Genomic DNA, 26,806 nt, shown 5'->3' on the forward strand with positions numbered 1-26,806 from the left:
GTTGTTTCCAGTTTGGACTATTATGAAACAAGCCTCTATGAACATTCCGGAACAAATTTTTTTTTCTTTTTTGAGATGGAATCTTGCCCTGTCATCCAGGCTGGAGTGCAATGGGGAGATCTCAGCTCACTGCAACCTCCACCTCCTGGGTTCAAAGCGATTTTCTTGCCTTAGCCTCCTGAGTAGCTGGGACTACAGGCGTGCACCACCATGCCCAGCTAATTTTTTCCTCAGGTGATCTTCCCTCCTCAGCCTCCCAAAGTGCTAGGATTACAGGCATGAGCCACCGCACCTGGCCTGGAACAAGTATTTTTATGGACATGGGCACACATTTCTCTTAACCCAAGAGTGGAATAACTGGGTCAGCAGTAGGTAAATGTCAAACTTTATTAGGTATTGTAGTTAACCTATATTATTTTTAAGTTGGATATATTTATTTATTTTCATTTTTTATTTTCTGAGATGGAGTTTCACCCTTGTTGCCCAGGCTGGAGTGCAATGGTGCGATCTCGGCTCACTGCAACCTCCACCTCCCGGGTTCAAGCGATTCTCCTGACTCAGCCTCCCAAGTAGCTGGGATTACAGGCATGCACCACCACGCCTGGCTAGCATTTATTTGTTTTTTAGAGGGTCTTGCTATGTTGCCCAGGATGGTCTCAAACTCCTGGCCTCAAGCGATCCGCCTGCCTCAGCCTCCCAAGGTGCTAGGATTATGAGCATGATCCACCACACCCGGCCTTCTCTTTGTACCCTTTCCTTCACCCTTCTTTAGAGGTAACCACTCTGAGCCTTTCTGCTCTGTCCTTCTAGAACATTCTTTCTATTTAGGCAGCTAGTTTATAGCAGTTAAGAGCTTAATGTGGCCTTGGGCACACGTATGAACTCTCTGTCTTCCTCATTCCTAAAAAAGGCATTTGTTTGTTTGTTTGTTTGTTTTCTGTGACAGACTCTTGCTGTGTCACCCAGGCTATAGTGCAGTGACATGATTTCAGCTAACTGCAAACTCTGCCTCCTGGTTCAAGTGATTCTCCCGCCTCTGCCTCCTGAGTAGCTGGGACTACAGGCAGGCGCCACCACACCTGGCTAATTTTTGTATTTTTAGTAGAGACGGGGTTTTGCTATGTTGTCCAGGTTGGTCTTGAACTCATGACTTCAGGTTATCCACCCACCCAGCCTCCCAAAGTGCTGGGATTATAGACGTGAGTCATCACACCTGGTCTGTTTGCGTTATTTTGCACATTTCTATCTGCTATGGTTTGACTGTCCCCTTGAAAGTTCATGTTGAAACTTAATACCCAATGTGGTAGTACTGAGAGGTTCAGCCTTTAAGAAGTGATTGGGCTTGGCCCAGTGGCTCATACCTGTAATCCCAGCCCTTTGGGAGGCCAAGGCGGTCAGATAACCTGAGGTCAGGACTTCAAGACCAGCCTGGCCAACATGGTGAAACCCTCATCTCTACTAAAAATACAAAAATTAGCCAGGTATGATGATGTGTGCCTGTAATCCCAGCTACTGGGGAGGCTGAGGCAGAAGAATTGCTTGAACCAAGGAGGCCGGAGGTTGCAGTGAACCAAGATCATGCCACTGCACTCCAGCCTGGGTGACAGAGTGAGACTCTATCTCAAAAAAAAAAACAAAAAAAAAACACACAGGAGTGATTGGGTCATGAAAGCTCTCACGAATGGATTTATCCATTCATAAATTAATAGATTAATGAGTTAATGGTTAAATGGATTAATGAGTTGTCACAGAGTGGGACTTGTGGCTTTAGAAGAAGAGAGACCTGAGGTAGCTGCTCAGACCCCTCTTCATGGGATGCCCTGTGCTTCTTTGGGTCTCTGCAAAGAGTCCCCAACAGCAAGAAGGCACTCATCAGATGCAGCCCCCCCGAGCCTGGGACTTCTCAGCCTCCATAATTGTAAGAAATAATTCCTCATATATGTACCCACTATGTACCCACATAAATTAAAAATTAAAAAAGAAATAATTCCTTTTATTTATAAATTACCAAGTTTTATGTATTCTGTTATAAGCAACAAAAAAACAAACTTAAGACAATATTATTGAATTTTCCAGAAAGGTCACTTCTGTATAAATTAAGGAAAGACTGTATTTTCTTTTGTTTGGAATGTTACCAAAACTTGTTCACTACTTCAGAAAACCATGTCACTTCTGGCAATGCAACTCGATAAAACTCAAGGGAGTTTCATCACCAGTAATCACCCCTGTGTGGGTCCACATTCAAGGCTGTCCCGTCACAGTGAATGTGCACATCTGACCTCTCCGATGCGTCCTCAGTTAGATGGGGCTGAACACACTCATACCAAAATCTCTGTGTTAGGGCATCATATGGAGGGTTCCAATGACAAAAGGAAGAAGGGGAGAAGAGATGCTGAACAGACATTAAGAAGAGTTGGCCGAGACAGGCAGATAGCCTGAGCTTAGGAGTTCGAAATCAGCCTGGGCAACACGGTGAAACCCTGTCTCTACTAAAAATACAAAAAAAATAGCAGCTACTTGGGAGGCTGAGGCAGGAGAATTACTTGAACCCAGGAGGCGGAGGTTGTAGTGAGCTGAGATCGCACCACTGCACTCCAGCCTGGGTGAAAGAGTGAGACTCTGTCTCCAAAAAAGAAGAAGAGTTGGCCTTGCTGTAATTATTCCCATTTCATAGGTGGCTAATGCAAGGCATAGAGAGATTCAAGTGGTTGAGGAGTGGAGGAGGCAGACTCAAACCCAGTTACCACTACAACTTACTTACTGCCTGTGTTAGTCAGGGTTCTCCAGGGAAACAGAACCAGTAGGATGGATAGATAGATAGATAGATAGATAATTATATTAATAGATGATAGATAATAGATAGATTGATAGATGATAGATAGATCACCTCTTGGCCTTTTGGCTAAAATCAAGTGTAGATTGATAGATGATAGATAAGTGATAGATAATAGATGATAAATAGATGATAGGTAGATAGGTACATAAATAGATGATAGGCAGATGATAAATAGATGATAGGCAGATAGAGCAACAGATTGATTTATAATAGATAAATAATAGAAATAGATTGATAGGTCATAGATTGATAGATAATAGATTAATAGATAGATGATAGATAATAGATTGATAGATCATAGATGAGATAGGTGATAGATACCAGAGGATAGATAGATAGATAATAAATAGATAAATAGATGATTGGTAATGCCCATAATCCCACCACTTTGGGAGGCTGAGATGGGCGGATCACCTGAGGTCAGGAATTTGAGAACAGCCTGGGCAACATGGTGAAACCTCATCTCTACTAAAAATACAAAAATTAGCTGGGCGTGGTGTCGCATGCCTGTAGTCCCAGCTACTTGGGAGGCTGAGGCAGGAGAATCACTTGAACATAGAAGGCAGAGGTTGCAGTGAGGCAAGATCACACCACTGCACTCCAGCCTGAGCAATAGAGTGAGACTCCACCTCAAAAAAAAAAATCAGCGATAAGTAGACAGATAATTTAATAGGTAGGTAGATAGATAGATAGATAGATAGATAGATAGATAGATAGATAGATAGATGATAGATAGTTATGAATAGGAAGAGATTTATTACAGGGATTGATTCATAGGATTATGGAGGCGGAGAAGTCCCACTATCTGCCATCTGCAAGCTGGAGGCCCGAGAAAGCTGGTGATGCAGTTCCAGTCCAAATCTGAAAGCCTGAGAACCAAGGGAGCCAAAAGCATCCGTCCTGGTCCAAGTCAGAAGGCCTGAGATGTCCAAGGGCAGGAGAAGGTGGATGTCTCAGCTGAAACAGAGAGAGAATTCACGCTTCCTCTGCCTTTTTGTTCAATTCAGACCCTCAAGGATTGGGTCATGCCCATGCACGCTGGCGAGCGAGGTTCTTCTTTACTCAGTCTATTGTTTCAAATGCTAATCCCTTCTGGAAACACCCTCCTGGAAATGTTTTACCAGCTACCTGGGCATCCCTTAGCCAGTAAATTAACTATAACACTGTCTATGTGCCACATAATTTTCTGGCAACAGTTCTCATAAATTGTTGAAAAATTGCATTGATAAATAAAGGTAAACACAGGCTCTACTGTTCCTTGTGTTCTCTGACACAGCATCCAATCGCTGGACGTCAGGGAGTGAGTCCCAATGTTACAGGGTACAGAGAGTTCAGCAAAGAAATGCTCTTAGCTGTGAAATTTGAATATATCAAGTACCTGCATATTTGATGACATTAGGAATTATTGTTAACTTTTATTTTTTTGAGACAGAGTCTTGCTCTGTTGCCCAGGCTGGAGTGCAGTGGCACAATCTTGGCTCACTGCAACCTCCATCTCCCGGGTTCAAGCAATTCTCCTGCCTCAGCCTCCTGAGTTGGTGGGATTACAGGCATGCACCACCACACCCAGCTCCTGAGGCCGACCTCGGCCTCCCAAAGCACTGGGATTATAGGCATGAGCCACCGTGCCCAGCCATTGTTAACTTTTAAAATGTATGATATTAGAATTGTGATTATGACCAAAGTCGAGTCTTTATTTTTTAGAGATACACATGGAAGTATCCACAGAGTGGTGTGATAGCTGAGATTTGCATCCAAGCAGCAGGGATGAGAGTGGAGGGAAAGATGAAGCAGGATTGCCCCTAAATTGCTAATTGTCAGTATCTTTTTTATGTTTTTATTTTTCTTTTAGAGATGGGATCTTGCTTTATTGCCCAGGCTAGAATGCAGTGGTGAGATCATAGCTCATTGCAGCTTCCAACTTCTGGGCTCAAGTGATCCCCATTCTGCTTCAGCCTCCTGAGTAGCTGAGACTACAGGTGTGTGCCACCATGCCCAGCTGAGTTTTTTTTTATTGTTTTTTTTTTTAGATGGTGTGCACCCAGGCTGGAGTGCAGTGGTGCAATCTTGGCTCACTGCAACCTCTGCCTCCCAGACTCAAGTGATCCTCCTCCCTCAGCCTCCCAAGTAGCTGGGACCACAGACATGCACCACCACGCCTGGCTAATTTTTGTATTTTTGGTAGAGATAGGGTTTCACCATGTTGCCCAGGCTGGTCTCAAACTCCTGGGCTCAAGTAATCTGCTGGCCTCGACCTCCTAAAGTGCTGTGATTACAGGCGTGAGCCACCATGCCCGGCTCACCCATCTAATTTTTAAATTTTTTGTAGAGACAGAGTCTCGCCATGTTGCCCAGGCTGGTCTTTAACCCCTGGGCTCAAATTATCCTCCTGCCTCAGCCTACCAAAGCAGTGGGATTATAGGTGTGAGCAACTGTGCCCAGTTGAGCTGATAATTGTAGAAACCAGATAATGGACAAGGGAGATGATGATACTATTTTCTCTCCTTTTGTATGTTTGATTTTTTCATAATAAAATAATAATCAATAAAGGAAAGCTCTTGCTATAATTTTTCTTTTTCTTTTTTTCTTTCTTTTTTCTGTTTTTTGTTTGTTTGTTTGTTTGTTTTTTGAGACACAGTCTTGCTCTGTCGCCCAGGCTGGAGTGCAGTGGCATGATCTCGGCTCACTGCCACCTCTGTCTCCCGGGTTCAAATGATTCTCCTGCCTCAGCCTTCCAAGTAGCTGGGATTACAGGCACATGCCACCACGCCTGGCTAATTTTTGTGTTTTTAGTAGAGATGGGGTTTCACCATGTTGGTCAGGCTGGTCTGGAACTCCCAACCTCAAACGATCCAGCTGTCTCGGCCTCCCAAAATGCTGGGATTACAGGCCTGAGCCACTGCGCCCAGCCTTATTTTTCTATTTAAGTCTGTAAAGCTGACTTCTCCATTAAAGGCATTCTAATTAATATCTATTGATAGAAAACCACAGTTAACAATCTATACACCATGTATGCCATGTATGAAATTAGGAGCAGGTGAATTAAAGCTGTCCAGTCATGAACTGCTTTCACTCTTGCTCAGAGTTCATCTTGACGGCTTCCTAATTCCCTGAAGACTGTCAGATGAGGCAGAGAACAATATCTCCCAAAAGTTTTTGTGGTATCTGAAGAAAGTGACTCATTGGAAACTCAAAGTCAGGGCCTGTGGGTTACTTATAATGATAGTTAACTCTTACATAACAGTGACTGCATGCCAACCTCTCTTGTTAGTACTTGACAAATATTAACCCATTTAATTTTTATCAATCTCAGGAAATATGTACGATTATTAAGCCTATTTTACAGATGAGGAAACAAAAGCATAGAGCATTTAAATGACTCATCCAAGGTCTCATAGCAAGTAAGAGGTGGGGCCAGGATTTGAACCCAGGCAAACAGATTCCATGATTGCATTCTTCATCATGATTTCGACCACCTCCATATTATTTTGGTAGTGCATCTCTGGCAGTTTACTGAGCATCAGATAATAGCGAATTGGGGCTAGGTTGGGGAAAGCAGTTAAGATCAGTGTTCATTCTGTGCCAACCTGAAGTATTCCTAGAAATAGCAGATAACTGAGGCCGGGCGCAGTGGCTCACACCTGTAACCCCAGCATTTTGGGAGGCCGAGGCGGGTGGATTACTTGAGGTCAGGAGTTGGAGACCAGCCTGGTCAACATAGTGAAACCCCCGTCTTTACTAAAAATACAAAAATTAGCTGGGCATGGTGGCCTGTACCTATAGTCCCAGCTACTCGGGAGGCTGAGGCAGGAGAATCATTGGAACCTGGGAGGCGGAGGTTGCAGTGAGCTGAGATCCCACCACTGCACTCCAGCCTGGGCAACAAAGCAAGACTCTGTCTCAAAGAAAAGAAAAGAAAAGAGCAGAACAGAAAATGTACATTATGTGTCTCCCCTAGGAAAGCTATAATAAAATAGCCAGCATTTAGGGAACTGCTGTTGTGAATAAGCTGCTGTACTCACAGAAAAATATACTATGATAATCTCAGTTGCATCAATAAATATTCTATGTACCAGGCTCTGTTCTGGGCACTGAGGATACAGCCCTGAAAAGACCAACATGATTTAAACCCACGTGGAGCTTCTTGGGACCTACATTGACCAACATAGTGGGGCAGAAGAGATGCTGTACACGTCTAGAGCATATACCTTGAAAAACTTTGCAGCTTCCATTTTCACTCTTTTGGAACTCTGCCCCGAGACCACCACGCCAGAAGAAACCCTGAAAGAAAACCCACAGAATGAGAGAAACTTAGCCACCTGGCTGTCCCGGCTAAGCCTTCAGCCACATGCAGCTTCATGAGCAAACCCAGGTGAGACCAACAGAAGGGCCATGCAACCACTCAAAGACTCATAAGAAATAATAGGCCAGGCCCAGCGGCTCACGCCGGGACTCCCAGCACTTTTGGAGGCTGAGATGGGCAGATCCCTTGAGTCCAGGCTGGACATGGTGGCTCACGCCTGTAATCCCAGCACTTTGGCAGGTCGAGGCAGGCGGATCACTTGAGGTCAGGAGTTTAAGATCAGCCTGGCTAACAAGGTGAAAGCTTGTCTCTACTAAAAATACAAAAATTAGCCAGGCGTGATGCTGCATGCCTGTTATCTCAGCTCCTTGGGAGGCTGATGCAGGAGAGTCACTTGAGCCTGGGAAGCAGAGGTTGCAGGGAGCTGAGATGGTGCCACTGCACTCCAGCCTGGGTGACAGAACAAGACTCCATCTCAGGGGTTGGGGGGAGATCCCTTGAATTCAGGAGTTGAAGACAGCCTGGGCAACATGGTGAAACCTTGCCTCTACAAAAAATTAGTCGGGCATGGTGGTACAGGCCTGTAACCCCAGCTACTCGGGAGGCTAAGGTGGGAGGATCACTTGAGACTGGGGAGGTGGAGGTCGCAGTGAGTTGAGATCACACCACTGCACTCCAGCCTGGGTGACAGAGAGATACCCCATCTCAAAAAATAAATAAATAAATAAATAGTGGCCATTTATTGTATCAAACAAATTCCCAATACATCATTCAGTGTCCAACTTGGGGTGGGGGTGTGTTTTTTGGGGGGAGCCTAATTTATCTCAGATCATAGAGATTCAAACCAAGATCAAAAGAGCTAGTGGTTGGTTGTTGTTTTTGAAAACTCATAGCTAGACCCTCAAAAGTTAATAAATGCAACAGGATTTAAAACTCAGCTTTGTTCGTCTTGGTGTGTTACGAAAGAACACAAGAAAAAAATTGCATTTCACCACTCCTGTGGCTTAAGAAGAAAGCGAACAAACAAGTCAATTAGCTCGTAAGTGAGGGCCCAGTCGTGTGGTGGAGAGACTCTCCTGCCGCACACAATCACTTACAGAGGAGTGGAGTCAATAACAGCCAAAGATTTCACCTGATAATTGTCAAAATGTTTAAATACACCATTACAGTGTGCAAACAGGACTTTATCTTCAGCTCCAAGCACATCAGAACCGCTGGTTTAATTCCAGCAGCTTATGCTTTCAAAGGAGTATTGAGTGAAGGCATACAGGGATGGGCTGAAATCCACACCTTCCCCCAGGCAGATCAACAAACCTTTTCGCTGGGCTGAGTCCAGCTTCTGAACTTTTGTACAAAATCTCTAACACCCACTGTCACAAAAAACTGAAGACCTGTCTTAGGACCAGGGATGGATCCAGGTTTTGTGGTACCTGAAGCTTAGACAATTTGGGGGAGCCTTCTTTAAAACAAATACAAAATTTTAAGTACAGAATTAGGTATAAAAGTGAATGTTTAGGCCAGGTGCAGTGGCTCATGCCTATAATCCCAGCACTTTGGGAGGCCGAGGTGGAAAGACTGCTTGAGGCCAGGGGTTCGAGATTAGCCTGGGCAACATGAGACCATGTCTCTACAAAAGATTTTTTAAAATTAGCCAGGTGTGGTGGCATGTGTCTATAGTCCTAGCTACTCGGGAGCTGAGGCGGGAGAATCGCTTGAGCCCAGAAGGTTGACGCTGCAGTGAGCCATGATTGCACCACTGCATTCCAGCTTGGGAGACAGAGCGAGTCCATGTTTCTTGTTTCAAAAACATAAATAAAAAAGAAGAAGAAGAAAGAAAAGAAGAAGAAGAAGAAGGAAGAAGAAGAAGGAGGAGGAGGAGGAAAGGAAGAGGAGGAGGAGAGGAAAAAGGTGAATATTTAAAGTGAGAACAGGGCCAGATGCAGTGGCTTACACCAGTAATCCCAGCACTTTGGGAGGCCGAGGCAGGCAGACAGCTTGAGCTCAGGAGTTCGAGACCAGCCTGGCCAACATAGTAAAACCCTGTCTCTACTAAAAATATACACACAAAAAAAATTTAACCAAGTGTGGCGGTGTGCACCTGTAGTCCCAGCTACTTGTTAGGGGCTGAGGTGAGAGGATCACTTGAGCCCAGGAGGTTGAGCCTGCAGTGTGCCAAGATCGTGCTACTGGACTCCAGCCTGAGTGACAAAGTGAGATCCTGTCTCAAAAAAATAAATAAAATAAAATGAGAAATCACAAAAAAGTCATGGGGCTGTTTTAGCCAGACTCCAAAATGCCCTCCAGTGATCCAATGATCCTTTGCCTCCTGGTGTGCCCACCTTGTGCAGTGCTCTCCTGTATTGCACCAGGGTGGTCTGTGTGACAGGTAAAATTTGGCAGAAGTGATGGTGCATCATGACAATAGCGCTTCTGTCTTGGTTTCTTTCTCTGTCTCTCTCTTTTTTTTTTTTTGAGATGGAGTCTCACTCTGTTGCCCAGGCTGAAGTGCAGTGGCACCATCTTGGCTCACTGCAACCTCCACCTTCTAGGTTCAAGTGCTTCTCGTGCCTCAGCCTCCTGAGTAGCTGTGATTACAGGTGTGCACCACCACGCCTGGCTAATTTTTGTATTTTTAGTAGAGATGGGGTTCACCATGTTGGCCAGGGTGGTCTCAAACTCCTGACCTCAAGTGATCTGCTCACTTCACCCTCCCAAAGTGCTGGGATTACAGTTGTGAGCCACCACACCCAGCCCCTCTCTTTTTCTTAAAACTTCTCTCTTGGTTTCTCTCTCTCTCTTGCTTAATGAGGGAGCCAGCTTCCATGTCATGAGGGACTGAAACCTTCTGACCACAACCACATGAACAAGCTCAGAAACAGATCATCCAGCCCCAAAGAGGCTTCCAGCAGCTGCAGCCCAGCCAACAGCAGGACTGTAAACAGGGGAGATACTCTGAGGCAGAACCACCCAGCAAAGCCACTCCTGGATTCCTGACCCGCAGAAACTGTGAGGTAAATGTTTATTGGTTTAAGCTGCTAAATTTTGAAGCAATTTGTTACACAGCAATAGATAGCTAATACAGAGGCCTTCAGAGACTCATGTTCCTGTCTTCTGGGATGGTTTTAGGTCATTATTTATTTACTTACTTACTTATTTTTCTAGACGGAGTCTTGCTCTGTCTCCCAGGCTGGAATGCAGTGACTCAATCATGGCTCACTGCAGACTCAAACTCCCGGGCTCAGGAGATCCTCCCACCCCAGTTTCCTGGGCAGCTGGGACTACAGGCGCGTGCCACTGAGCCCAGCTTTAAGCAATTTTCCAGAAGCGTTCACTTACAAACGCTTTCTCTTTGCAGCCTGGATTCCATCCCCACTGAAAATTCCTTCCAATGCCCAGCACTACTGAATCTCTGCTTCCTAAAGGTGTGTGGAACACCGAGTAGGAACTCAAGCTATATTTGCTGAATACATGGATACATAAGAGCCTCGCAAGAGTGATATTTCATCCTTATTTTATAGATCAGGAAATGGAAATTCAGACATTAAGTAACTAGCTTAAGATCACACAGCTAGAGACCGACTAAGTCTTAATTCCTCAATGGAAAAATTTTAGAACCTGTAGTGTCAATTTCTTTGATGCTTTCCATAATACCAAATACATACTAAATGCTTAATGCAGATTGACTGAAAGAGTTAATGGTGTGAGATGGGTGTGGTGGCTCACACCTGTAATCCCAGCACTTTGAGAGATTGGGTGGTTGGATGGCTTGAGCCTAGGAGTTCAAGAACAGCCTGGGCAACATACTAAGACCCCGTTTCTGCTAAAGGGTGTGGTGGCTTACGCTGCACCTATGGTCCCAGCTACTTGGGAGGCTGAGGTGGGAGGATCACTTAAGCCAGGTAGGTCAAGGCTGAGGTTAGCTGTGATTGTGCCACTCACCTCTAGCCTGAGTAACAGAGTGAGACCTTGTCTCTAAAAAAAAAAAAAATTAAGTTAATGGCATAGCATGTCTTTATCTAGTTAGATAAATGTCTCTTTAGTATAGAAACAAGAGGCCGGTCATGGTGGCTCACGCCTGTAATCCCAGCACCTTGGGAAGCCAAGGCGGGCAGATCACTTGAGGCCAGGAGTTGGAGACCAGCCTGGCCAACATGGCAAAACCCTGTCTCTACTAAAAATAAAAAAAATTAGCCAAGCATAAAGGCGCACATCTGTAGTCCCAGCTACTTGGGAGGCTGAGGCAGGAGAATTGCTTGAACCCAGGAGGTGGAGGTTGCAGCCACTGCAACCCAAGATCGCGCCACTGCACTCCAGCCTGGGTGACAAAGAAAGACTCCGTCTCAGAAAAAAAAATAAAAAAATATATATATACACACACATATATATACACACATATATATATACATACATATATATACGTATATATATATGTATGTATATATATATATAAACAGGAACCATGGTGGGGTGGTGGCAGGGGCAGAGAAAATAATGTGTTATTATACTTTCTTTCTCACAAACAGTAATGGAGCAGTGGCAGTATTTTATGAAAAAAAAAAAAAAAACTGACAAAACCACTTCAAAAGTGTCCAGACACTAAAGTTTAAAATAATAAAGCGTTTGTATTTCATTTCATGAACAATATTAAAAAGTTAATTTTGTTGGTTTTAAAAGCCTATGTAAAACCAATTAATTTGTGGTTCATGTCTCACTCTTTTGAACAGTAACAACATCTCCAGATTGACGCACAGTTAGGGGTCTAACCACCCAAGAGTAACCATGGGCAATCCTGGGATGGCACTTTCTTCCCTTCAAGTGGTCACTGGAGTTGGCCAAGGTCAAAAGTTAACCAAGTGTTCCAGCAGCCTGGGGGTTGTGGTAAATTACATGAGTGCCCTGCTTTCCTTTGAACCCTCCGATTCTCTGCAATTGCAACGATTTAGGAGTGCGGATATTCTAATTAGGCCATGTGAAATTTAATTTCATAGTGGTGAAATTTGCAAGGTCTTCTAAATGTGCACAGAATAAACATGGAGACTTTGAAAATTCATGGACTTGTTCGCTGAGTTATTATTCACAAAAGTCTCTTCAACTCCAAGCACAAAGTCTGGGACATATTAGGTGGTCAATAAATTAATAAAGCTGACGTGAATGGGAGTTAATTGGACATCTAAATGAGAATGGATCACTCAGTATTTCCACAAACTCCATCTCTTTTATCAACAAGGCCTCTGGACTCTGTGCTGTCTGATCACGAGGATTTCATTCTCCTCTTTGCCTAGAAGAGTCAATATCTATTGATTCAACCTCTGAATATCTGTTCCCCTCTTCTCTGGAAACAAGTCCTTAATTTCTTTCTAGGATTCTATCCCTCCCATCCCTAATCCACATGTTTTGTTTTGTTTTGCTTTGGTTTTGAAGACAGGGTCTAGCTCCTTCGCCTAGGCAGGAGTGCAGTGCAGTGGCACGATCATAGTTCACTGCAGCCTTGAACTACCCGGTTCAAGCAATCCTCCCACCTCAGCTTCCTGAGTAGCTGGGACTACAGGCACATGCCACTACACCTGGTTAATTAATTTATTTTTATTTTTTCTTTTTTAGAAACAGGGTCTTACTATGTTGCCCAAGCTGGTCTCAAACTCCTGGGTTCAAGCAGTCTGCTTGCCTCAGCCTCCCAAAGTGTTGAGATTACAGGCATGAGCCACCAAACCTGGCCTCCATGTGTTTTGGAGGGCTGATTCCACTCCTGGCTCTAGAGATGAGCATGCACCTGAACATGACTAACCAGTGTGCTCAATTCCTCTGGCCACATTCATTAGAACAGAGAGAGACACATGACCTAAATTGACCCATTCAGGCCCAATCCCCCTCTCCTTTTAAAAAATAGACTACAGGCAAGGCACAGGGGCTCACGCCTATAATCCCAGCATTTTGGGAAGCTGAGGCGGGTGGATCACCTGAGGTCAGGAGTTCGAGATCAGCCTGGCCAACATGGCAAAACCCCATCTCTACTAAAAGTACAAATAAATTAGCCAGGCGTGGGGGTGGGTGCCTGTAATCCCAGCTACTCAGGAGGCTGAGGCAGGAGAATCACTTGAACCCAGGAGGTGGAGGTTGCAGTGAGCCGAGCTTGTGCCACTGCACCCCAGCCTGGGCAACAAGAGCAAAACTCTGTCTCAAAAAATAAATTAATTAATTAAAATTAAAATTTAAGCCAGGCGCGGTGACTCATGCCTGTAATCCCAGCACTTTGGGAGGCCGAGGCAGGCGGATCACAAGGTCAGGAGATCAAGACCATCCTGGCTAACATGGTGAAACCCCATCTCTACTAAAAATATAAAAAATTTGCCAGGCGTAGTGGTGGGCACCTGTGGTCCCAGCTACTCGGGAAGCTGAGGCAGGAGAATGGCGTGAACCCAGGAGGTGGAGCTTGCAGTGAGCCAAGATCGTGCCACTGCACTCCAGCCTGGGCGACAGAGCGAGACTCCGTCTCAAAAAAAAAAAAAAAATTAAAAGAATTAAAATTTAAAAATAGACTATAATATACAGCAGTTTTAGAGTCACAGCAAAATTGAAGGCAAAATACAGAGTTGGTTGTGCATGGTGGCTCATGCCTATAATAGCAACACTTTTGGAGACCAGGTAAAAGGATCTTTGGGAGCCAGGAGTTCAAGACCAGCCAGGGCAACATAGGGATGCCCTGCCTCTAAAAAATAGAAAAATTAGATGAGAGTGGTGGCTTACGTCTGCAGTCCCAGCTATTTGGGAGGTGGCTGAGGTGGGAGAATCCCTTGAGCTTGGGAGTTTGAGGCTGCAGTGAGCTATCATCACACCACTGTATTCCAGCCTGGGCCACAGAGCAAGACCTGTCTCTAAAAAAAAAACAATATGGGCCAGGTGCCATGGCTCACGCCTGTAATCTCAGTACTTTAGGAGGCAGAGGCAGGTGGATCATTTGAGGTTGGGAGTTCAAGACTAGCCTGGCCAACATGGTGAAACCCCATCTTTACTAAAAATACAAAAATTAGCCAGGTGTGGTGATGAGTGCCTGTAGTCCCAGTTACTGGAGAGGCTGAGGCAGGAGAATCGCTTGAGCCTGGGAGGCAGAGGTTGCAGTGAGCAGAGATCGTGCCACTGTCCTCCAGTCTGGGTGACAGAGTGAGATCCTGTCTCAAATAAATAAATAAATAGACTGGGTGCCATGGCTCACGCCTGTAATCCTAGCCCTTGGGAGGCCGAGGCAGGTGGATCACCTGAGGTTGGGAGTTCGAGACCAGCCTGGCCAACATGGTGAAACTCCATCTCTACTAAAAATACAAAAATTAGCTGGGCATGGTGGTGGGCGCCTATAATCCCAGCTACTTGGGAGGCTGAGGCAGGAGGATCACTTGAACCTGGGAGGCAGAGGTTGCAGTGAGCAGAGATCACGCCACTGCACTCAAGCCTGGGCAACAAAGTGAGACTCCATCTCAAAATAAATAAATAAATTAATTAATTAAAAAATATGGAGAGTTCCCATATACCCAGTCTCTTCACATGCACAGCCTCCCTGACTATCAACATCCTGCACCAGAGTGGTATATTTGTTAAAATTGATGAACCCTCATGACCCCTCATTATGAATCGACGTCCATAGTTTACATTAGGGTTCACTCTTGGTGTTGTGCAGTTCTATGGGTTTTGACAAATGTATAGTAAAATGTAAGCACATTATGGTATCAGACAGAATCATTTCATTGCCCTAAAAATCCTGTGTACCACCTACATCTCCTCCTTCCTAACCCCTGGAAACTGCTGATATTTTGACTGTCTCCATAGTTTTGCCTTTTCCAGAATGTCATATAATTGGAATCATACAGTTTGTAGCTTTTCCACATTGGCTTCTGTTCATTTGATAATAAGTATTTTAGGCCGGGCGCGGTGGCTCACGCTTGTAATCCCAGCACTTTGGGAGGCCGAGGCGGGCGGATCACGAGGTCAGGAGATCGAGACCACGGTGAAACCCCGTCTCTACTAAAAATACAAAAAATTAGCCGGGCGTGGTGGCGGGCGCCTGTAGTCCCAGCTACTCAGAGAGGCTGAGGCAGGAGAATGGCGTGAACCCGGGAGGCGGAGCTTGCAGTGAGCCGAGATCGCGCCACTGCACTCCAGCCTGGGTTACAGAGCGAGACTCTGTCTCAAAAAAAAAAAAAAAAAAAAAAAAAAAAAGTATTTTAGGCTTTCTATGGCTTAAATACAGTTTGTCCTCACCCAAATTTATGTTGTGACTTTGTCCCAATGAGGTAGTGTTGGTAGGTGGTGCCTTTAAGGGGTGATTAGGTCATTAAGATGGATTAAGGTCTTTCTCATTCCCTTTAGTTCTCGATCCCACGGGATTGGATTCATCAGCTCCAAAGCAGGTTGTTATAAAGCAAGACTGCAGGCTGGGCACAGTGGCTCACGCCTGTAATCCCAGCACCTTGGGAGACTGAGGCGGGTGGATCACTTGAGGTTGAGAGTTCGAGACTAGCCTGACCAACATGGTGAAACCCCGTCTCTATTAAAAATACAAAATTAGCTGAGCGTGGTGGTGCACGCCTGTAATCCCAGCTACTCGAGAAGCAGGAGAATCGCTTGAACCTGGGAGGCGGAGGTTGTGGAGAGCCGAGGTCGTGCCATTGCACTCTACCCTGGGCAACAAGAGTGAAACTCCATCTCAAAAAAAAAAAAAAAAAAAAGTGAGACTGCTTCTTGTGTTGGTCACTTTGCCCATGTCTGCTTCCTCTTCTGTATCATGTTATGACATAGCACAAGACCATCACCAGAAGCTCAATTTTTCTTTGTTCATTCATTTTTTTGTTTGGTTTTGTTTTTTTGAGTCGGAGTCTCGCTCTGTTGCCCAGGCTGGAGTGCAGTGGCATGATCTCGGCTCACTGCAACCTCTGCCTCCCAGGTTCAACCAATTCTCCTGCCTCAGCCTCCCAAGTAGCTTGGATTACAGGCATGCACCACCACACCCAGCTAATTTTTGTATTTTTAGTAGAGATGGTGTTTTGCCATGTTGGCCAGGATGGTCTCGAACTCCTGACCTCAGGTGATCTGCCCGCCTTGGCTTTCCAAAGTCCTGGGATTACAGGCATGAGCCACCGTGCCCAGCCCATTTGTTTGTTTTTGAGACAGGGTCTCAATCTTTCACCTGGGCTGGAATGCAGTGCCATGATCATGGCTCACTGTAGCCTTGACCTCCTGGGCTCAAGCAATCCTCCCACCTCAGCTTCCTGAGTAGCTGGGACTACAGGCATGCACTACAATGTCCAGCTAATTTTTAAAATTTTTGGTAGAGATAGGGTCTCACTATGTTGCCCAGGCTGATCTTGAACTCGTGGGCTCAAGCAATCCTCCCACCTTGGCCTCCCAAAGTGTTAGAATTAAAGGCATGAGCCACCATGGTCAGCCTGCTTGTTTTTTACAGACAGGATCTTCCTCTGTTACCCAAGCTGGAATGCAGTAGCACCATCACAGCTCACCGCAGCCTCAAACTCCTGGGCTCAAGCCATCCTCCCTCCTCAGCCTCCCCAGTAGCTGAAACTACAGGCCACCATGTCCACCTAATTTTTATTTTTATTTGTATTTATTTATTTTATTTATTTATTTATTTTTGAGATGGAGTCTCACTCTGTTGCCCAGGCTGGAGTGCGTTGGTGTGATCTCGGCTCACTGCAACCTGTGTCTCCCAGGTTCAAGCAATTCTCCTGTCTCAGCCTCCCCAGTAGCTGGGATTACAGGCGTGCGCCACAACACCCAGCTAATTTATTTGTATTTTTAGTAGAAGTGGGGTTTCACCATGTTGGGCAGGCTGGTCTCGAACTCCTGACCTCAAATGATCCACCCACCTCGGCCTCCCAAACTGCTGGGATTACAGGCATGAGCCACCATGCTCAGCCATTTTATTTATTTATTTATTTTGAGATGGAGTTTCACTCTTGTCACCTAGGCTGGAGCGCAGTGGTGAAATCTCAGCTCACTGCAACCTCTGCCTCCCAGTTACAAGCAATTCTCCTGCCTCAGCCTCCAGAGTAGCTGGGACTATAGGCGCGTACCACCATGCCTGGATAATTCTTTTTTTCTTTTTTAGATCCAGTCTCTCTCTGTCGCCTAGGCTGGATGGAGTGCAATGGCGTGATCACGGCTCACTGCAACCTCTGCCTCCAGGGTTCAAGTGATTCTCCTGCTTCAGCCTCCTTAGTAGCTGGGATTACAGGTGCGTGCCACCACGTCCAGCTAATTTTTGTATTTTTAGTAGAGACAGGGTTTCACCATGCTGGTCTTGAACTCCTGATCTCAGGCGTTCAAGTGATCGAATTGAATGAGCCTCCCAAAGTGCTCCCAAAGTGCTGGAATTACAGGCGTGAACCACCATGCCCGGCCTAATTTTTGTATTTTTAGTAGAGACGGGGTTTCACCATGTTGGCCAAGATGTTCTCCATCTCCTGACCTTGTGATACACCTGCCTCAGCTTCCCAAATTGCTGGGATTACAGGTGTGAGCCACGCGCCTGGCCCATTTTATTTTTATTTTTGTAGAGAAGGAGGTCTCCCTATCTTGTCCAGGCTGGTCTCAAATTCCTGGCCGTAAGTGACCCTCCTGTCTCAGCCTCCTGAAGTAGTGGGATTATAGGTGTAAGCTACGGAGCCCGACCAGAAGCTCAGTTTTTAAAAGCTGAATCCCACATCCTGCAGACCTTAGACAACCCAGCCTCCAGAATCTTGAGCTAAATAAACCTCTCTCCTTTATAAATTCCCTAGTCTCTAGTATTCTGTTATAGTAACAGAAAACGGACTAAGGCAAAGTTTCTCCACATCTCTTTATGTTTTGGCAACTTATTTCATTTTAGCACTAAATAATATTCTTTTTTTTTTTTTTTTTTGAGATGGAGTCTTGCTCTGTCATCCAGGCTGGAGTTCAGTGGTGCAATCTTGGTTCACGGCAACCTCTGCCTCCTGGGTTCAAGCAATTCTCCCACCTCAGCCTCCTGAGTAGCTGAGATTACGGGTGCGTGCTACCATGCCCAGCTAATTTTTTTTTTTTTTTTTTTTTTTTTTTAGTAGAGATGGGTTTTCGCCATGTTGGCGAGACTGGTCACGAACTACTGGCTTCAAGTGATCCGCTGGCCTCAGCCTCCCAAAGTGCTAGGATTACAGGCATGAGCCACTGTGCCCGGCCAGCACTGAATAATATTCTATTGCCTGGACGTACCACAGTTTATCCATTCACTTACTGAAGGACAGCTTGGTTGCTTCCAAGTTTGGCAATTACGAATACATCTGTTATAAACATTTGTGTGCGAGTGTTTGTGTGGATGTAAGTTTCCGATTCACTTGGGTTAAATGCCAAGGAGTGCAATTGCTGGATCATGTAGGAAGAACATTTTAGTTTTAGAAGAAACTGCCAGACTGTCTTCCAAGGTAGCTGTGCCATTTTGCATTTCCACAGCAATGAATGAGAGCTCCTGTTGCTCAACATCTTGACCAGCATTTGGTGTTGTCATTTTTAAAAATTTTAGCCATTAGCCATTCGGCCAGGCACGGTGGCTCACACCCATAACCTCAGCACTTTGGGAGGCTGAAGTGGGAGGATCACAAGTTCAGGAGATCGAGACTATCCTGGCCAACATGGTGAAAACCCGTTTCTACTAAAAATACAAAAATTAGCCGGGCATGGTGGCGGGCACCTGTAGTCCCGACTACTCAGGAGGCTGAGGCAGAAGAATTGCTTGAACCCAGGAGGCAGAGGTTGCAGTGAGCCGAGATCTCGCCATTGCACTCCAGCCTGGGCGACAGAGCGACAGAGCAAGACTCCATCTCAAAAAAAAAAAAGAAAAGAAAAGAAAAGATAAGAAAAAATTTTAGCCATTCTAGGCCAGGCACAGTGGCTCATGCCTGTAATCTCAGCACTTTGGGAGACTGAGGCCAGCGGATTACTTGAGCCCAGGAGTTTGAAACCAGCCTGGGCAACATAGGGAGACCCCCCCATCTCTACAAAAAATTTAAAAATTAGCCAGGCATGGTGGTGTGCAGCTGTAGTCCCAGCTATTCAGAAGGCTGAGGTGGGAAGATCCCTTGAACCCAGCAAGTCAAGGCTGCAGTGATCAGTGATCACGTCACTGTCCTCCAGCCTGGGTGGCAGAATGAGACCTTGTCTCAAAAAAAAAAAATTTAGCTGTTATCTAATAGGTGAGTAGTGGTACCTCATTTTTTTTAATTTGCAATTCCCTACTGATATATGACATTAAGCACCTTTTCATATGCTTATTTGCCATCTGTATATATATATTTTTTTGAGACAGAGTCTTGCTGTGTGTGCGTATATATATATATTATATATATATATATATTTTTTTTTTTTGAGACAGAGTCTTGCTCTGTTGTCCAGGCTGGAGTACAGTGGCACAATCTTGGCTCACTGCAACCTCTGCCTCCCCGGTTCAATCGATTCTCCTGCCTCAGCCTCCTGAGTAGCTGGGATTACAGGCACCTGCGACCGCACCCAGCTAATTTTTGTAGTTTTAGTAGAGATGGGGTTTCACCATCTTGGCCAGGCTGGTCTTGAACTCCTGACCTCATGATCCACCCACCTTTGGCTCCCAAAGTGCTAGGATTACAGGCATGAGTCACCGTGCCCAGCCATGTATATCTTCTTTGGTAAGGTATCTGTTCAGAGTATTTTGCCAATTTATTTTTTAATTTTAATTTTCTTTTTCTTTTCTTTTCTTTTTTTTTTGAGACAGAGTTTCGCTCTTGTTGCCCAGGCTGGAGTGCAATGGCAGGATCTCGGCTCACTGCAACCTCCACCTCCCGGGTTCAAGTGATTCTTCTGCCTCAGCCTCACGAGTAGCTGGGATTACAAGTGTGTGCCATCATGCCCGGCTAATTTTGTATTTTTAGTAGAGACAGGGTTTGTACATGTTGGTCAGGCTGGTCTCGAACTCCCTACCTCAGGTGATCCACCTGCCTCGGCCTCCCAAAGTGCTGGGATTACAGGCATGAGCCACCATGCCAGGCCTTCAATTTTTTTTTTAATTTGTTTTTGAGACAGGGTCTCGCTCTATCACTCAGGGTGGAGTGGAGTGTGATTTCGGTACACTACAATCTCTACCTTCCTGGCTCAAGAAATCCTCCTACCTCAGCCCTGCCAAGTAGCTGGGACTACAGGGCTGTGCCTTCACACTCAGCTAATTTTTTGTAGTTTTTGTAGAGACAGGGTTTTGCCATGTTGCCTAGGCTGGTCTCGAACTCCTTGGCTCAAGCAATCCACCCATCTCAGCCTCCCAAAGTGCTGGATTTACAGGCATGAGTCACCGCCTCTGGCTTTTTTTTTTTTTTTTTTTTTTTTTTGAGGCGAGGTCTCACTCTGTTGCCCAGGCTGGAGTGCAGTGGTATGTTCTCGGCTCACTGCAACCTCTGCTGCCCGGTTCAAGCGATTCTCTGGCCTCAGCCTCCTGAGTAGCTGGGATTACAGGCACCTGCCACCGTGCCCGGCTAATTATTGTAGTTTTAGTAGAGATGGGGTTTCACCATCTTGGCCAGGCTGGTCTTGAACTCCTGTCCTCATGATCAGCCTGCCTCGGCCTCCCAAAGTGCTGGGATTACAGGCGTGAGCCACCATGCCTGGCCTTGCTCATTTTTTAATCAGGTCGTTCATTTTCGTGGTTTTTTGTTTTGTTTTGTTTTGTTTTTTGAGACGGAGTCTTGCTCTGTCACCCAGGCGGGAGTGCAGTGGCGCGATCTTGGCTCACTGCAAGCTCCGCCTCCCAGGTTCACACCATTCTCCTGCCTCAGCCTCTCCGAGTAGCTGGGACTACAGGTGCCCGCCACCATGCCTGGCTAATTTTTTGTATTTTTAGTAGAGACAGGGTTTCACCGTGGTCTCGATCTCCTGACCTCGTGATCCACCCGCGTCGGCCTCCCAAAGTACCGGGATTACAAGCGTGAGCCACCACGCCCGGCCACATTTTCGTGTTTTTTTAAACGAGTCAGCATCGCACTATGTTGCCCAAACTGGAGTGCAGTGGCTATTCACAGTCAGGATCATGGCACATTACAATCTTGAACTCCTGGGCTCAAGTGATTCTTTTAGCTTAGCCTCCCAGATAGACTACAGGCATATGCCACCATGCCCAGCTCTATTTTCGGATTGTTGAGTTATTTGTTTTTTTATTTTTATTTAATTAATTAATTAATCAATTTTTTTTTTTGAGACAGAGTCTCGCTCTGTTGCCCACGTTGGAGTACAATGGCGCGATCTCGGCTCACTGCAACCTCTGCCTCCTGTGTTCAAACAATTCTCCTACCTCAGCCTCCCCAGTAGCTGGGATTATGGCATGCACCACCACAGTCGGCTAATTTTTATATTGTTGGTAGAGACGGAATTTCGCCGTGTTGGCCAGGCTGGTCTCAAACTCCTGACCTCAGGCGATCCACCTGCCTCAGCCTCCCAAAGTGCTGGGATTACAGGCAAGAGCCACTGTGCCCAATCGGATTGTTGTGTTATTTGGATAAAAGTCCTTTATCAGATATGTTTTTGCAGATGTTTCTCTCAGTCTGTGGCTTGTCCTCTCTTTCTCGTGACAATCCCTAAACTTTTGTTGCACCATCCAGGAAAGCGGCATTCTCCCTGCTGAGGGTGCTGAGAGGTGAGATCAAAGTCCAGAGCTGCTGGCAGCCATCTTGGAATCACAGGAATGGGGTTGACTGAGAATGGAGTCAAGAAAGAAATGGGGCCGGTAATCCCAGCACTTTGGGAGGCCAAGGCGGGTGGATCACAACGTCAGGAGATCGAGACCATCCTGGCTAACACGGTGAAACCCCGTCTCTACTAAAAATACAAAAAATTAGCCAGGCGAGGTGGCGGGTGCCTGTAGTCCCAGCTACTCGGGAGGCCGAGGCAGGAGAATGGCATGAACCCCGGGGGTGGAGCTTGCAGTGAGCCGAGATCGCGCCACTGCACTCCAGCCTGGGTGACAGAGCAAGACTCTATCTCAAGAAAGAAAGAGAGAAAGAGAGAGAGAGAGAGAGGGAGAGAGGGAGGGAGGGAGGGAGGAAGGAAGGAAGGAAGGAGAAAGTAAAGAAAGAAAGGAAAGAAAGAAAGACAGACAGACAGACAGAAAGAAAGAAAAGAAAGAGAAAGAAGAAAAGAAAGAAGAAAGAAAGAAAAGAAAGAAAGAAAGAAAAAGAGAAAGAAAGAAAAGAAAGAAAGAGAAAGAAAGAAGAAAAGAAAGAAAAAAAGAAAGAAAGAAGAAAGAAGAAAGAAAGAAAGAAAGAAAGAAAGAAAGAAAGAAAGAAAGAAAGAAAGAAAGGGCGCCTGTAATCCCAGCACTTGGGGAGGCCACGGCTGGAGGCTTGCTTAAGCCCAGCCATTTGAGACCAGCCTGGGCAACACAGCAAGACACCATCCCTAAAAAAGTTAGCTGGGCATGGTGGCGCACACCTATAGTCTCAGCTACTTGGGAGGCTGAAATGGGAGGATTGCTTAAACCTAGAGAGGTGGAGGCTGCAGTGAGTCATAATTGCAGCACTACACTGCAGCCTGGGTGAAAGAGCCAGACCCTGTCTGGAAAAAAAAAAAAAAAAAAAAGGAAGAAAGAAAGGGAGAGAGAGAGAGGGAGAGAAAAGAAAGACGAAAGGAGAGGGGAGGGGAGAGGAGGGGAGGGGAGAGGAGAGGAGGGGAGGGAAGATGGTTCACAGACCCAAAACCCCACAAATGGCTCAAAATCTACAAAAATAAGATCAGCTTTTATCAGAAATGAATTTAGAACTATGAAGTGACACTACTTTTTCACCTGTCAGATAAGCTAAATGAAAAAATAACTGATAATACAGCATGTGGCCAGGGTGTGAGGAACATGGCACTGTCAATCAGACTCAACTTTGGATATAGTAACAGAGACAGGACAGATTGGTGGCTTCAATGAGATAAAAGTTTATTTCTCTTCTCATGTAAAAGAAGTCTATAGATTAGTTCTCCAAGGCTGGTATGGTGGGTCCTCTTTCCCCAGAAACCTTGTTTCTGTCTGTCTGCTTCCATTCTTAAATCCACATGACTCAAGATAGTGGCTGGAATGCCATCCATCAAATCTGCATTCCTGGCAGCAGGAAGCGGGAAGGGAGAAAAGGGTGCAGCCTTTCCTTTCTGGAAGCCTCCACTCATGTCAACTTACATCTCATTGGCCAGAATTTAAGACATATGACTAAGCTATAAAGTGACACTACTTTTTCACCTATACCTAACTGCAAGGGAAACTGGGAGATTTAACCTTTATTCTAAGTTCTAGGTGGCAATGTGCTAGAACAAAAATTGGAATCTGGCCAAGCACAGTGGCTCATGCCTATCATTCCAGCCCTTTGGGAGGCTGAGACAAGAGGACCACTTGAGCCCAGGAGTTCAAGAACAGCCTGGGCAGCATAGTGAGACCCAGTTTCTACAAAAAAAAAAAATTTAGCCAGGTGTGGTGGCAAGTGTCTCTGGTCCCAGCTACTTGAGAGGCTGAGGTGAGAGGATGGCTTGAGTCCAGAAGGTCGAGATTGCAGTGAACTGTGATTGTACCACTGCACTCCAGCCTCGGTAACACACTGAGACCCTGTCCCTCCCCACACAAAAAAGATAAAAAATTGGAGTCTTTTAACATGGAGAAGGGCAAAAAATGGATGTTGGGAAATAACTGGCCATTCCTGGATGGTTTTTTTACATTTTTTAAAATTTTATTTATTATTTTATTTTTATTTTATTTTATTTTATTTTATTTTATTTATTTATTTATTTATTTTTGAGACAGAGTCTCACTCTATCATCCAGGCTAGAGCACAGTGGCATGATCTCGGCTCACTGCAACCTCCACTTCCCGGGTTCAAGCGATTCTCCTGCCTCAGCCTCCTGAGTAGCTGTAACTACAGGTGCCTCCCACCACACCTGGCTAATTTTTGTATTTTTGTAGCAATGGGGTTTCACCATGTTGGCCAGGCTGGTCTCGAACACCTGACCTCGGGTGATCCGCCCACCTCGGCCTCCCAAAGTGCTGGGATTACAGGAGTGAGCCATGGTGCCTGGCCTGTGTTAGCTTCATTTTTATTTTTATTTTTATTTTTTTCAGGGACTACAGGAAAGGTAAACGCTTCATTCTTAGGCATTTCCCATGTGGTGGCCCACCGAGGCTCACAGCAGTCAACCTTACATCCCACCACAAAGCAATCATGGTAGAAAAAGAACATCTCTTTTCCAGTATTTCTAGAAAACATCTCAGAACTGACTCTCACTGGACTCTCTTAGGTCACATGTCCATCTTTCAGCCGATCACCACAGCCAGAGTTGAGCTATGTTGGTGTCCGGATTGACCTGAGTCACCTGCTTATTCCTGGAGCCCATGGGTGGCGGGGTCTGCCTCACCAGGACCACAGACACCAAGGGGGAGAAGGAAACCCCACCCAGGAAACCTAGAGCTGTTTCCAGAAGGAGGAGGAGGGGTTGCTAAGTAGGCTAAGCTACAAACATCTACAACAGTCACGCAGGGAACTTAGGGGAAAGCCACCCCAGAAGCCCACAGTTTCCTAAGGTGCAGCTCACTGCGCACGCAACTACCCCAGCTCTTTCTGTTGCCTGGGAGCTCACGTCTAAGAAATCACAAAATGTAAACACGGACTAAAGGGGAAGTCATCAGAGGAGAAGAGTATGTGAAGGGAAGAGGTTCAGAAGGGTGGGAAAACATCCAACTCTTGGACTTTGTTACCATATTCACCTTGTCGAAAAGTTTCTAAACCTGATGAATGGCATTCCAGAGGACTGAAATAATTGGCACATGTGACTGAGGAAATGCAGGCAGTAATCTTCAAGAAATTGTGGAGAGTGGGAACAACTGGAAGATTGGATTTGGGCAAATGTACGTAATTTTAAAAAGCTGAATCCCAAACCCTGCAGACCGATTGGTTTGGGTGGTTATTTTTCCGCTTCCTCTTCCTCTTTTTCTCTCTCTCTCTCTCTCTCTTTTTTTTTTGAGACGGAGTCTTGCTCTGTTGCCCAGGCTGGAGTGCAGTGGTGTGATCTCGGCTCACTGCAACCTTTGCCTCCTGGGTTCAAATGGTTCTCCTGCCTCAGCCTTCCAAGTAGCTGGGACTACTGTCGGGTGCCACGGCACCCAGCTAACTTTCGTATTTTTAGTAGAGACAGGGTTTTGCCATGTTAGCCAGGCTGGTCTCGAACTCCTGACCTCAGGTGATCCACCGCCTTGGCCTTCCAAAGTGTTGGGATCACAGGCATGAGCCACCGTGCCCGGCCTCTTTTCTTTTGCTTCTTCTTTTCTTCCTTTCTCTCTTTTTTAAAAGACAGTTTTATTGCTATGTAATTTACATGCCATGAAATCTACTGCTTTTGTGTGTGTAGTTCAATTATTTTTAGTAAATTTTTAATATAATGCAGCTTTTTCATCACCCCAATAGGAACTCTCAGGCCTGCTTATCCTTCATCTCTGATCCCACTCCCAGCTCCAGGCAACCACTAATCTACTTTCTGCCTTAATAGATTTGTCTTTTCTGGCTGGGCGCGATGGCTCATGCCTGTAATCCCAGCACTTTGGGAGGCTGAGGCGGGTGGATCACGAGGTCAGGAGTTCGAGACCAGCCTGGCCAATATGGCAAAACCCCGTCTCTACTAAAAATACAAAAATTAGCCAGGTGTGGTGGCACATGCCTGTAATCCCAGCTACTTGGGAGGCTGAGGCAGGAGAATGGCGTGAACCCGAGAGGTGGAGGTTGCAGTGAGCCGAGATGGCGCCACTGCACTCCAGCCTGGGTGACAGAGCAAGACTCCAACTCAAAAAAAGAACAAACAAACAAAAAAATAGATTTATCTTTTCTGGCTGGGCACAGAGGCTCATGCCTGTAACCCCAACACTATGGGAGGCCGAGGTGGGCGGATCACCTGAAGTCAGGAGTTTGAGACCAGCCTGGTCAACATGGTGAAACCCCATCTCTACTAAAAATACAAATATTAGCCAAGCCTGGTGGCACATGCCTGTAGTCCCAGCTACTTGGGAGGCTGAGGCAGGAGAATCACTCAAACCTGGAAGGTGGAGGTTGCAGTGAGCCAAGATCGCACCATTGCACTCCACCCTGAGCAACAGAGTGAGACTCCGTCTCAAGAAAAAAAAAAAATTTTTGCCTTTTCTTTTTTTTTTTGAAAGAGGTTCTTGCTGTTGCCCAGGCTGGAATGCAGTGACATGATCATGGCTCATTGCAGCCTCGATTTCCTGAGCTCAAGGGATCCTCCCTCCTCAGTCTTCCCAGCTGCTGGAACCACAGGCATGCTACTGCACCTGGCTAATTTTTTTTATTTTTTTGTAAAGATGGGGTCTTGCTATGTTGTCCAGACTGGTCATAAACTCTTGGGCTCAAGTGATCCACCCACCTTGGTCTCTCTAAGTGCTGGGATTACAGGTCTGAGCCACCTCATCCAGCCCCATTATTTTTATTTTAGTGTATGTGTGTATATGTATCTACTGAGACATAGTATAAAACATATATTTTACTGTGGATCATTGTCCAAAAGGTTGAAAACATAGTTATTGACTGTCCTCTTATTATGTAACTTTTTATATGGGTTTATTGTCTCTTATAAACCAAGAACAAAACTTTCAGAAGGCA

The 26,806-nt window shown here is 45.7% G+C and overlaps 1 protein-coding gene across 1 annotated transcript in view; it reads right to left on the bottom strand.

The window, feature by feature from the left end:
* Positions 1-26,806, bottom strand: part of NCOA3 (nuclear receptor coactivator 3) — a 232,890-nt gene that overhangs the window by 191,010 nt on the left and 15,074 nt on the right. Inside the window, exon 2 of the mRNA XM_063633321.1 lies at positions 7,045-7,117. The gene's annotated coding sequence lies outside the window, so the exon portion shown is untranslated. The remainder of the gene's footprint in view (positions 1-7,044; positions 7,118-26,806) is intronic.

This window comes from Symphalangus syndactylus, chromosome 24 (genome assembly GCF_028878055.3).
Source record: "Symphalangus syndactylus isolate Jambi chromosome 24, NHGRI_mSymSyn1-v2.1_pri, whole genome shotgun sequence".
NCBI lineage: Eukaryota > Metazoa > Chordata > Mammalia > Primates > Hylobatidae > Symphalangus > Symphalangus syndactylus.